General features: G+C 42.9%; 1 pseudogene; it reads left to right on the forward strand.

The window, feature by feature from the left end:
- The first annotated feature begins 1,714 nt into the window (after window positions 1-1,714).
- Window positions 1,715-3,269, forward strand: LOC119804353 (annotated as a pseudogene).
- The last annotated feature ends 10,271 nt before the right edge of the window (window positions 3,270-13,540 follow it).

Below are 13,540 nucleotides of genomic sequence, written 5' to 3' on the forward strand. Positions count from 1 at the left end.
CCCTGTGTTCTGGGTGAATCCAAACTGATCAGGGGAATATTTGGTGCTAATCCTGCTGAGAAACAGTACCATGCTGTAAGCCATCTTGTAGCGAACAGCCTAACCACAGAAGTTCAGAAATGGGAGATAGATCTGAATATCGCAATAGCCACAGTATGTCTGACATTGAAGATGTCAGAAGATGTGGATGGCATCTCTAGTAGCTTGAACTGCAACCACTTCAGCGCATTTTAGGCAAAAGGTCCAGTGAAGGCCACACCATGCTCCTGGGTGGGAGAGACATGGGAGCACATTCTCGTGAGGAAGGTTCCTATGCCTCTATTCTAGTGTGTTATAACGTCTCTTCACTCTTTCCTGTGGTACATTAGGACATTGTTAAGGGACATCTCACATATTTGTTGGTTACCAGTGTGAAAAGAGACCTGCTGTCAACCAAACTTCATTGTTTCCTATTCACACACACACACACACACACACACACACACACACACACACACACACACGTCCTTAGATAAGTAAAAGGGGTTGAGTTTTTAAAGTACATTAAGAATTTCTCAAAAGCTATCATACTTGTAGAAATGGCAACTCTTTTTTAAAGATTTATTTTTATTTTTATGTGCCTGTGTGTTTTGCTTGAATGTATTTCTGAGAACCACACGCATGCATTGCCAATGAAGGCCAGAAGAGAGCATCAGATCCACTAGAAGTGGAGTTACAGATGGTTGTTAGCTACCTTGTGGATGAGAATAAAAACCTGGATCATCTGGAAAAGCAGCCAGTACTCATAACCACTGAGCCATCACTGTAGACCTGCAAATGGCAATTTTTTGTTGGCAGTTTAAGTATGATACTGCCTCCACTACACAACACTAGATCATTCCATCTCAGCCTGGGGTTTCATCAACTGCAGTCTTCCTGTTCATTAAAATGATACCAGGGCAGCTAAACTTCACCCTACCACCGTCCATGGAGCCTTCGCTTCTTTGCAGGTGTCTTTCAACTTCAGTGACTCTGCCATGTTGGCCAGACCGTGGTGGCCTGGGAACAGACTTCTAGGCTGCAAGAAGGCTTTAGAATAAACTGGGAACTCAGAGCTAGCTCCTGTAGTAGGAACAGCCGGCTGGGTTCCCGCCCAGCCCCCGCATGGCTAGCTTTACACCCGAAATAACAACACACAAATTGTATTCATTTAAACACTGCCTGGCCCATTAGTTTCTAGACTCTTATTGACTAATTCTCACATCTTGCTTTAACCCATATTTAGTAATCTGTGTAGCACCACGAGGGATGGCTTACCAGGAGAGATCTTAACCTGTATCTGTCTTGAAGAGAGGAGGCATGGCGACTGCCTGAGATGTCTGCCTGACTCTGCTTTCTTTGTCCCACAATTCTGTTCTGTCTACTCTGCCTACCTATGTTCTGATGTATCAGGCCAAGCAGTTTTGTTAATTAACCAATGAAAGCAACAGATAGATAGAAAACCCTCCCACATCAAGCTCCAGCTCAGCTCCTGGGTAGGTATGCAAATGCTCAGATTAGGAATATCTTTGAGCTGCAGCCTGATAATGGTCCAGGTATGGAGAAGTAAGAAATTGAGGAATACACAGCAAGAACTTTGCCTCCATTTGTGTCTCTGTGACCTCAGTGCTTACTTTAAACTTGATGCGCCATGACATCCAATTTAGGTATTGCAGCAAGACCCAGAGTAAGCCAGAGGACCTTAGGAACCATGATGAAACCACACAGCAAAGCAGGAGCTGCCTTCTTTCAGACCCAGCAGCCCCACGCAGCCACGCTGACACCTTCCTGGAACACGTGCATCCCTGAGCATTGACTGCACCCATCACAGCCCTCAACACTGGCATCATTTGTACCTCTGGTCCTGCTTCCTGATCTGTGGAGATGCTGATGGGGATGAACAAGTCTGAAATGAATGTGGCTCGCCTGAATTTCTCTCATGGAATTCATGAGTACCATGCAGAAACCATCAAGAGCGGGCATACAGCCACAGAAAGCTTCGCATCTGACCCCATTCTCTACTGGTCCATTGCTGTAGCTCTGGACACAAAGGTACCTGAAATCCGGACTGAACTCATCTAGGGCAATGGCACTAAGTGGAGCTGAAGAAGAGAGCCATTCTGAAGATTGCCCCAGACAATGCCTACGTGGAGAAGTGTGGCTGGACTGTAAGAACAATCGTAAGGTGGCAGAGGTGGGCAGCAAGATCTAAGTGGATGGGGGCCTTGTTTCACTGCAGATGAAGGAGAAACGTGCTGACTTCCTGGTGACAGATGTGGAGAATGGTGGCTCCTTGGGTAAGGGGTGGAGCTCCCTGGAGCTTCTGAGGACTTCCCTTAGGTGTCAGAAAAGAACATCCAGGATCTGAAGTTTGGAGCGGAGCAAGAGGTAGACATGGCGTTTGCATCTCTCATTGGCAAGGAAGCTGATATGTGTGAGTTTAGGGCGGTCCCGGGAGAGAAGGACAAGAACACCAAGATCACCAGCAAAATTGAGAACAGTGAAGGTGTCCGCATGTTTGATGAGATTTTGGAGGCCAGGGGTGAAATTATGGTAGCTTGTGGTGACCTAGGCATTGAGATTACTGCGGAGAAGGTCTTCCTGGCTCAGAGGATGATGCAACCGAGCTGGGAGGCTGGTCATCTGCGCCACACAGATGCAAGAAAGCATGATCAGGAAACCCCGCCCCATTCGTGCTGAGGGCAGTGATGTGGCCAATGCAGTCCTAGATGGATCTTACTCCATCATGTTGCCAGGAGAACCAGCCAAGGGGGACTACCCTCTGGAGACTGTTTGCATGCCACACCTGACTGTCCATGAGGCAGAAGCTACCTCTTTCTGTCTCCACAGAAGCGCTGTGGAGGCTTCTTTCAAGGGCTGCAGTGGGGCCATTAGCGTGCTCACCATGTCTGGCAGGAGGGCTCACCAGGCAGCCAGGTACCACCCACATGCCACGCTCCTGTCATTGCTGTGACACGCAATCTCCAAACAGCTCGCCAGGCCCGTCTGTGCTGTGTAAGGATGCAGCACAAGATGCCTGGGCTGAGGATGTAGAACTCTCTGTGGACTTGGCCATGGATGTTGGCAAGGCCCAAGGATTCTTCAAGAAGAAAGATGTGCTTATTGTGCTGACCAGGTGGCACCCTGGTTCCGGCTTCACTAACACCATGTGTGTAGTGCCTGTGCCTCGATGGTCCTCTGGAGCCCCTCTTCTAACTCCGTCCCATCCCCTCCTCCATCCCATCCACTAGACCAGCAATGGTTGTAGTGTTCACTCTTGGCCATAGTGTGGCGCTGGTGGGCTGGGACACCAGGGAAAACTAATGCCTCTGAAATATGGACTAGAGCCTAGTTCTCTATCACATGGCCCTAACCCGAGCCAGAGGCGAAGGAGGAATGCTCGATTGGATACCCTCTGACTTTATCACAGAAGAGCAGCAACATCTTCGTGTGCTTTGTTCCTGTAGAATTGCCCAGAGAACTCCCAGCGCTGGCCTGGAGTCAGTCCACAGTAGCGGGTATGGGTTAGGGCACAGGGTCCAGATAACCTTTGGCCGGGAGGCTTCCCCAGTAGCTTTGTCTCCCCCACTCCTCCTTGCGCTCTCCACTCAGCTGTCACTGCAGACACACAGACTCCCCTCTCCACCTTTGCGCTCCTGCTGCAGCCTCTCCAGCCCTGTTGCTATAGCAACCACCTGGCTGTAAATAAACAGCGGCTGGGAAAAAACAAACAACAAAAAATAAAACTAAACTAAATGCCCAGAGGTTTTTGTTTGGTTTTGGTTTTGGTTTTTTGAGACAAGGTTTCACTGGCTCTGGCTGTCACTCTGTAGACCAGGCTTGCCTCAAACCAAAGCTTTATTCCAGCCATTTAATTATCATTCTGCATTAACTCTAGACCTTGGTGGTTTATCTAATACCCTGTTTCACCTTACTACATGCAATTGACTTCCTACATTACTTCACTCAAATGAATAACATGATTCAGTAAAAGTGCAATACTTTGTATGATGAAATGCTGAAAGCAAATGATATGATTTGTTTTGCTTGGGGGAGAAAAAGACATTTTAAAATTATATATTCTCTCACAGTTTCCAACACACTTAAAATGTTTTTGCTAAAAGTCTCTCCCATTATTCTACCTTATCCCCACGCCCTTTTTGAAAGGCTGGTAGCACAGAGGAATGGTTGCATATTACTTTACATATATTTCCCTTGTACTCGCCTTTCTGGTAGCTTTAAAGCATGTTTGGCACCAATCTACAACTCTGTTTATTCATAGATATGCTTTTTGTGCTGTGCAGCTATAGTAGGAAGACTCTAATTACAGGCATGGATAAAAAAATGCTAGCAAGAACAAGAAATAGCCAAATGAATTGCTACTGTCTGGAGACAGGCCTCCAGCAGCACAGGGCTTTGACAGGAATCCACAGAGTTGGCAAGACTAAATTTTTCCATCTGAGGGTTACGGATAAAGGCATTCACAAGCTCTCTTGATGTTTTCCTTCTTTATTTCTTCTCTTTTTTATTCTCTCACTTTATTCTCTCTCTTCTATCTCATGTTGTTTTACAGGTTTTATACCCCAACAGAATCTTCCAGGCCGTACAAGAGTCAAAACAGCTGCACTCCATTTCTCAAGTGGATGATTATAGGGAAAACGTGTTTTTCATCTCCCCCACATGATTAAATACTTTATGTATTACAAGTGAAAAACAAATCATCCCAAGAACCCACATGCATCCATACCCAAGCAACTTGTTATAGATTAACCATGTGGCAAGCAAGGTGTTCTTGTCAGGTCTTTCACTGGCAGGCTGCAATTTTGTAGTTACAAAGAAAGAGCCAATTACTTTATTACTTATCTTGAAAGGTAATCTTATAAGGAATCTTAAAGAAATCACAAACCGGGGCTGGAGAGATGGCTCAGCGGTTAAGAGCATTGCCTGCTCTTACAAAGGTCCTGAGTTCAATTCCCGGCAACCACATGTTGGCTCACAACCATCTGTAATGAGGTCTGGTGCCCTCTTCTGGCCTGCAGGCATACATGCAGACAGACTATTGTATACATAATAAGTAAATAAATATTAAAAGAAACCACAAACCTAAACTTTTATATATTGAAAAGAATCAGTCAGCGCTACTTTAAATCTTTAGGGTATATATCTGTTCATTAATAGTTTTTTACATCAGAAGATTTAGGATGTAAATGGGTATAAGTAATTAATCATCACTATTGGTTATCAACCAAACCTAGTAAGGAGAGTACATCAGCCAGTAATAATTGGGCTGCTTTGTTCTTGTTCCTGGCCTTAAAGAGTTCTGCATTTAACTGTGTGCCTTTCTAAAACTTTAGATTGTCTTCTTGGATTTTTCACCTCGAAGTTATTTAACAGAAACACCTTATTCTAACTTTGTTATTTTCAAAGCTTTATTTCAGCTGTGATGCACTCTGAGACCTGTGAACACATCTCCCAACATTAAGGTTAAAAGAATTTAAACTAGCTGGGCTATTGGGACTCAACTGTTAGCCATTAACTTGAGTTACAATCCATGCAGCTCTTTAGGTGAGACTCAAGACCCTGGCTGTGAAACATATCCTTGTGTTTTTTTTTATTCTTCAAAACTCTGTATAAGCTATTGTTACTGTTATTAAATTAGACAGTACAGGTTAGGGAGGGGTCATTTTCTTGACAATCCACAGGTAAAATTGCCAAGTATAATGGGATGTTTCCAAGAGATAAACACATTATATCACAGGCAGTGGAGATCTCTCCACGACCACTCACACTATGCTAGATACCAGAAAAAGAGAGCTGCAGCAAACATGTAAAGGCACAGCAGAAGCAAAAGACATTCCAGGGTCTGTGGGAGGAAGTCCACTTTTTTGTCCCGGCTGCCCAGAACCAAAAATAATCACACAGATACTGTATTATTTAAGTCACTGCTTGGCCCATTAGCTCTAACTTCTTATTGACCAATTTAACATCTTACTTTAACCCATTTCTATTGATCTGTGCATCACCACGAGGTCATGGCCTACCAGCAAAGTTCCAGCACATCTATCTCTGGCAGCAATCTATGGTGTCTCCCTGATTCTGCCTTCTTCCTCCCAGAATCCATTTAGTTTTCCCTGCTTACATAAGTTCTGCCCTATCAACGGGCCAAGGCAGTTTCTTTATTAACCAATGAAAGCAACACACAGACAGAAGGACCTCCTACACCAAGGGTCTGCAGTCCTGTTGCCTTACCTAAACGAGACTGAGCCATCAGAGGATTCCCTTCCGGTGCACTAACACCTGGAACTTCAATGGCAACTCTGGGCTCCTCTGGCATGATCCATGTCAATAACTAGTCAGTTATGGTCTCACACTGTCATTCATGAATAAAGGTTCTAATTTTTTATTATTTGAGAATTGTATACATTCATGTAAAGTGTTTTGATCAAACCCTTTCATCCCTTTCACTCCTTCATTTCCTTCCCTCTCCCCAAACACACCTTAACTTTTCCCTCCCAACTTAATGCTGTCAGCATGTACATGGGTGTAGGGTCACCTGCTAGAGAACAGGTAGCCTCTCAGGGGCTGTATCCCTGAGGAAGCTGACACTAACCCAGCAGGTGTTCATTCCCAGGGACTCTTCAGCTAGAGAGTGGAACATCATGAGGCCATCCCTCATTTGGGTTGAGGTTCGGTCTGACTTGATTGTGTTCAGTCTTGTGAGTGCTGTTCCAGCCTCTGTGAGCTCAAGTGTGCAGTGGAGTCCCATAGACCATCCCAAACAATATGGGATATTGCCACAGTTCTTGCTTTAACCATCCAGAAGTTGATGGTAAGAGCCTATTGCTGAGGAAACCACATACTTCTGTCATAGGACTTGGGAAACTCAAGCTGGTACTGACGACCTGGAAGCTTCATTGCTATTAGTTACCTTTTATAAGGTGTTATGCATGCTACCAAGGGAGAAAAATAAACAGTAGTTCAAGCCAGCTGTGACTCTGGTGAGCTACAGTAATGGCTAGCCTGGCAAAATATGTTCACTTGTGCAATGGTGGCACATGTACTGGAATAAAACAACCACCTTCTTCTTGGATTTAAAGCCCTCTCTATAAGAAAGAACCCATGACTGAAAGTATTTACTAGGCCAAAAATCCCTAGATGGATCATAGGCCCTAGGGAAGAACCTAATACTATTATCCTGGTAAATGGATATAATAATAAACTGTCCATACCTATGGATTCCTGCATCTCTCAACCCTCATGATTAAAACTGGTTGTTTGGTTTCTGTTTTGTTTGTTTGGTTCATTTTCTGTGTTTTCCTTATTTGCAGAAGGAAGTTGACCAGGCTCTAAAGACAAAGCAAGTTGAGGGGGCATCCCCAGGGACTCTGGCACCCTCTTCACCTAAATGTTCCACACTTGACAGTGTCCTGCTACCCAAACCCTAAATGCAGGCCTAGAATCATCTTGTCCCAGTAGAAATTTATTGTGCAGGGCCATAAGCTTCCTGCTTTGTTAGTTTCATCTAGGTCAATAGGATGGTTGACATCTCATTGATGATACCTCAAACACTGGCAGCTTTGTGAGCTGTCTCTTTACTGTTGCTGAAATTGTTCTGGTTTTAACTAAATGCAGATGTGTGGAGTCCTTCCTGCCTCATCCCAGAAAATGAAAAATGATGCTTTTTGACATAGTCTCGAGAATTTTAAAGTAAAAAAAAAAAAGATACAACCCAAATTCTCTTGTTTCAGAGCATGACAATAGATTTCTTTAACATAGATTCTTACCCTCCAAGTTTAGAATGACTGTTGACTTCAAGAGCTTTGATCAATACCAGCAAAACTTTTACCATTTGACATGCTCAGAATTTTGATGTATGTGTGCATTTGTGTGGGAGCACACGTGCTCTTGTGAGGGTATGTGCATGCAAGTGTCCATTAGTATTAGTGTCTGCTTGAGATAGACAGACACTTCCTGATTCTGTGTGAGAAGGGAAGATAAAGCAGCACAAACCAGTGGTGGTGGCACAAACCTTTAATCCCCACACTTGGAAGGTAGAGACAGGCAGATCTCTGTGAGTTCGACATCAGCCTGGGCTACAGAGCAAGTTCCAGGACAGCCAGGACTATTTCACAGAGAAACCCTGTCTTGAAAAGCAAACAAACAAGAAAAACAGCACAAACAACCCTCATTTTGTTTTAAGTAAGACTAAAGTTAATTGTTCTCATAACTGGACATTTTCTCCCTCAAAATTAAAACTATTTTTTTTCTTTTGGATTTAATGAAGTATTGCTAGCTGAAGCCAGCTTGACATAGTTAGAGGAATGTCAGATTGAGGGAAGATGTGCAGTCTGATTTAAAACTATGATTTAATGCTATGTACATTTAGCAGATAAACTATAGTAAGCTCTTCCCTAACACTTATGATCTACGTAGCTACAGGTGCTTGTCCTCATTGACAATGCCAAGTTTCGGTTCTGTCTTGTGGAGCAGACCTGAAATCAAATCAGAAAGTTATTACTTACTCCCATAACATTTGTGCCACTATTGCACCACCAGATATATCTTGCCAGGCAGGTCATTATTACAACTTGATGGGGTCATAGCTTGGAGAGATTTATGAATTTTTTAGGTATATTTATCAGTGTTCTATGACTCAATTATGTGGTTTTTTTCAGCAGTAGAGTTAACAGCAAGTTCTGGTAGGTAACCAATATCAATGGCTATAGCCTGTAATGTTTGCAGGGTCTATGGGACCCCACTATCTAACAACTCAGAAAAGGTAACCCATTCCTTGGAAATGAGAGGTTTTTTGGAAGCATGTGGTGTCTAGTTGAAGTATTTTCCTCTTGTTATATACCAACAACATTTAAACTCTTTTTTATATGTATTTGTATATGCACATATTTTAGGAAGCTTCTGCAGTAGTAGGTTTCCATATGGCTTTTTCAAAGGGCCTTTGGCATAAGTTGTTATCACTCCCCATAGTCCTTTCTCTCATATGCCCTCCACTCCTCTACAAATTAATACTTCCAGTTCCATTTTCATATATATATTTATTATATATATATATATATATAGAGAGAGAGAGAGAGAGAAGAGAGAGAGAGAGAGAGAGAGAGAGAGAGAGAGAGAGAGAGAGAGAGAGAGACGGGGGTATGGAAAATATCACTATATGTAGCTTTGGCTGTCCTGGAACTGGCTATGTAGACTAGGCTGGCTTCAAACTCACAGAGATCCTCAAATCTCTGCCTCCTGAGTACTGGGATTAAGGGTGTGTGCCATCAGCCCAATCTTTTCCCCCTCTATAACACTATATTCTATTCCCCATTCCTTGAAAGATTCCCTTCCTCCCCATGGCCCCTTACTAATTCCCTAACCTGTATATTGGTATATGAAATTGTGGGACCCTCGCCCGTTATTCTCAAAGGGATGAAATGTTTTCCCAGGAAGATAGTGGCCTTCCCCTCTCCCACCTGGGAGATTCTGAGCACAAGCACACTTGGCTCAGCCCAGCCAGCCACCTGGTACAAGCTGATAAAGATGGCCTAACTCAGGAACAGTGGCCTTGCTCTAAGAACAAGGAGAAAGCTGACTTAGCAGATGGGAGGGAGCAAAAGTTCTTGTACCCATGCCAAAGCAGCTTCAAAAGCCCCTTTTAGTTATGCCTTTAAAAGCTTACTCCACAGAGGAGATACAACTTCTCTCTACCTCGCTGTATCGGGGACAGTAGACTGAGGTCCCAAACATGTTTATACTATACTGATTAAACCTTGCTTATTACAGTCTGGGCTTCTCTGGTGGTCTCTCTCTGGGGGTCGTAATCTGGGCACAACAGAAATAAAAAAAATACACATAACTAAAGCTGAAAAGCTAACATTTATGTATGAGAGAAAACATTAGATATTTGTCTTTCTGGGTCTGGTTTACCTCACTCGAGATGATTATTTCAAGTTCTCTCCATTTACCTGTAAATTTCCAGTTGCGTTTTTGAAAGAGAATTTATAATATTCCTTGGGCTGTTCATTGTGATGGTTGACACACATCTGAAGTTGCAGCTGTCCCCCTGAGAGTAAACTGCATTTTTCTGCCTTCTAAGATAGACTGAACACCAGCAACTCAGCAGGGAGCTCCAAGCTTCTGGCACTGCTTTGAGACTGAGGCATTTAGCTTCAGAGACTAAGTAATCACCAGGTCATTTCCCTCTCCTGCATGCAGAGAGCCATTATTGGAATACCAGCCTTTACCCTGCTAACCAATCTAATATAATATATGTCTACTAGATCTGTTCTTCTAGAGAATGCTGCCTAATGCAGATTTGAATATATCCAACAAAACAGTTTGCTTTGCCGGGCAGTGGTGGTGCACGCCTTTAATCCCAGCGATCAGGAGGCAGAGGCAGGCAGATCTCTGTGAGTTCGAGGCCAGCCTGGTCTACAAGAGCTAGCTCCAAGACAGGCTCCAAAGCTACAGAGAAACCCTGTCTTGAAAAAAAAACAGTTTTCTTATGGACTAGAACAACAGGACTAGTAAGGATTCAAGTAGGACTAAACCTAAATGAGAGTATAGGGAAAGTGAATCTACTTCAAGCCACTGGTTCCTACAAATGTAATCTGCATGAAGAGTCCTCTCTCCACCCCTGACCCTGCCTACACTTCTCCAATGTAAAGTAATGATACAGCTTCCAGACTCTCAGTGAAGACTACAAAAGAAAACATTTGTGAGGTTATATCAAAGTTATGCTTATGGGAAAGGAAAGCAATAAAGACCAGTTGAGCAACAAAAAGAAAAGGGAGCAAAGATCAAACAAAACAAATGAGTACACACAGTGCTAGTAACATTATAGTAGCTAGCTTAGACAAGAATTGAAGCTACTACCATTAATAGCATAGACCCTCTTCAAAACCACACAGCTATAAAGTGGGGTTTGATCTTATGGTATCTGTCTTTTACCTTGTGCTTTTATTCAGGAGACAAAAGGATTATGGCCTTTCCCATATTCCTCTAATTTTTGCTCTATTGACCATGCCTGTACTCACGTACTCCTCCAAACAGGTTGCCACTGGCTCAAATACAGCATAACAGAATCTTTCGCAGTCTCACAGATTTGTTTTTTAGTTAGGGGGTGGGTCTCACTATATAGCCCAGGCTGGTCTTGGACTAATCATCCTCCTCTATCAGAATTTCTTAGAGAAAGAACTGTGGCAAGACATACAATTAAATCTTCTCATTCCAAAGGCACTTTTCTGTCAGTACCATTGACATTATCAAAACAAGGAAAGCATGAGAAAATGTTGTCAAGAGGAGATGAAGGAGACAATGATAAAGTAGAATGTTGCATCTTGGGCTTGATCCTAGTAAGAAAAATATACCAGATAAAAGTTAAGGAAACTTGAACAAGGAATGAACTTCACCTATGATTATATGTCAATAATAGTTCATTAACTATTACAAACATATGTGCCACGGACCAGCTGAGGGGAGTCACTCAGACTGTGGGAGAAGCAGGGTCTTGGTAACAGGAAGGCACAAGTTCGGCAAATGACAGACAGACACAACACACAAGAGAGTGCTTGGAATCTGCTGCAATTTTACTAAATTCAAGTTTTCATTATATAGTATTCAAACAAAGAACAAATCAGAAAGTCATGTGTCATTAGTTGGCACAGTACGAAAGCTTCTCTTAGTCACATTATCAGGGACAGGTGTTAGACATAAAACATCCTTAGAAAAGGAAATCTTGTCCTTGGGAACGTAAACCTCAGTCAAGTGGTTTCATCTTAAGAATAGAAAGTTTCTGTCTCATTATCGCTATCATGGCCTTTCCTCTTTCTAACCCTTTCTTCATATCATCTAGTGACCAAATATGCCTAATCAGTTCTCTGCACCTGTGGAGATATACTTTTTAGTACCTTCTTATGCAGGAGACACCATGGGGGTTGGGATCTAGCAAGCCTATTCATAAAGTTCAAAGTATAATATAACAGTCTTTGTCCATCAACATTAACCCATCTATTCCCTTGCTCATCATACTCCCTGTGTATGACAAAGGTTCTGCTGTAGTCTCATGCATTCCCATACTGTGCTTCCCTATCTCAAAGCTATTCCTGAAGAGAATGATCCTTGTCTTGTATATATAAAGACTATCATTATTATGAAAGAAATTGTGCAAAGCTCATATCCCGCATAGCCAGCTAATCAAGAAACTTGTCTATGCCCCAAGGGCAGCCAATACTGGGCTGTCTGCCATTGACCTCCAGGAAGCCTAGTCCCATGGGACACGTAGCTTCCATCCGGCATAATGACATATGTCATGTCACACAGACGACACTGGAGTTGGTGTGGCACATATGAACTTATCTAAGATGGCACGCAGGATCCTTGATCCAGAAGAGCCAGATTTTAGGTGGCAGTGTCCTTGATCCAGGAGAGTTGGTACCAATGGTGAAGTCCCAGGAGCTGGTGCAGGTGCTTGGCATTATCTGGAGAGCACTTTGTAAGTTGGTTTTGGCCCAGGCAGCAGAAGTGACCTGTAAAATATGCTTGAAAAGGTCTGGGGTTAGCAAAAGGCTCTGGAGACTGTTAGATTTTTACCAGACCTGATTTTGATACAGCAGTAAAACTTTTCTAGGAATCTGTAAGAGAACTGGAACTGATTTACATCATAGCAAAATGCTATTACTTTAGGTTAAAAGGTATGAGCATTTTAGAATACAATTAAATTGGGAACTCTGAACTTCTGAAGATACACCTGAAACCTGTTAATTCTGGACTATGAAACCTGTTAAAGAATAGTACCTTAAGTTGTCAAATGCCCTTAGACAGATCTGGGAGGGATAAATGAGCAAAAATGAGACAGCTTTTTAGCTATGCAGGCAATCCCAAATCCTCTCCTTAATCTTTGGAGAGCACCAGCCTAGAAGCAATGCTTACCATTAGCTGTTGAGTACCAGAGGCCCAAAGATTTTTCCTGTGAGGGGAAGATTTAGTCTACCTGGCTTGGCAGGATGAGAAGATCGACTCCTGGGTGAAGCATCTAGAAAGCCGGAGTGTTGAGGTAAAAGGCTGCTTTTTGCTGCTGTGTAGGTTGTGCCAAACCCAAAGGCAAGGTGTGGAGGAGGAAGGTCTTAAGTCTTCTTGGAGGAGCTAAAGGATGCTGTGGAAGCTTTATGTCTGTGTTAGAAGCTCTTGTTAAAATGTCATGCCCTCAGATCTGTAAAGGCATTTGGGAACCAAGTACTATTGCCTATTATTTTAAACTGGGCACTATTTTAAACTGCCTATTATTTTAAACTATAAGCTAAATTTAGATGTGTATATTATTAAATTAGTTACAGTTTATCAATGCTTGTAGAATACTAGCACTTGTGGTTACCCTTACCAAAATGGCAACTAGCACACATGGTTGCCCTTACCAAAGATGGCGGTGAGGTTAAAATAGTAGTTAACACATGTGGTTGCCCTCACCAAAGATGGTGGTGAGGTCAAAATAGTGGCTATCCATGTGTCTGCGCTTTTCCAGAGC

Source organism: Arvicola amphibius, chromosome X, assembly GCF_903992535.2.
Source record: "Arvicola amphibius chromosome X, mArvAmp1.2, whole genome shotgun sequence".
Lineage (NCBI taxonomy): Eukaryota > Metazoa > Chordata > Mammalia > Rodentia > Cricetidae > Arvicola > Arvicola amphibius.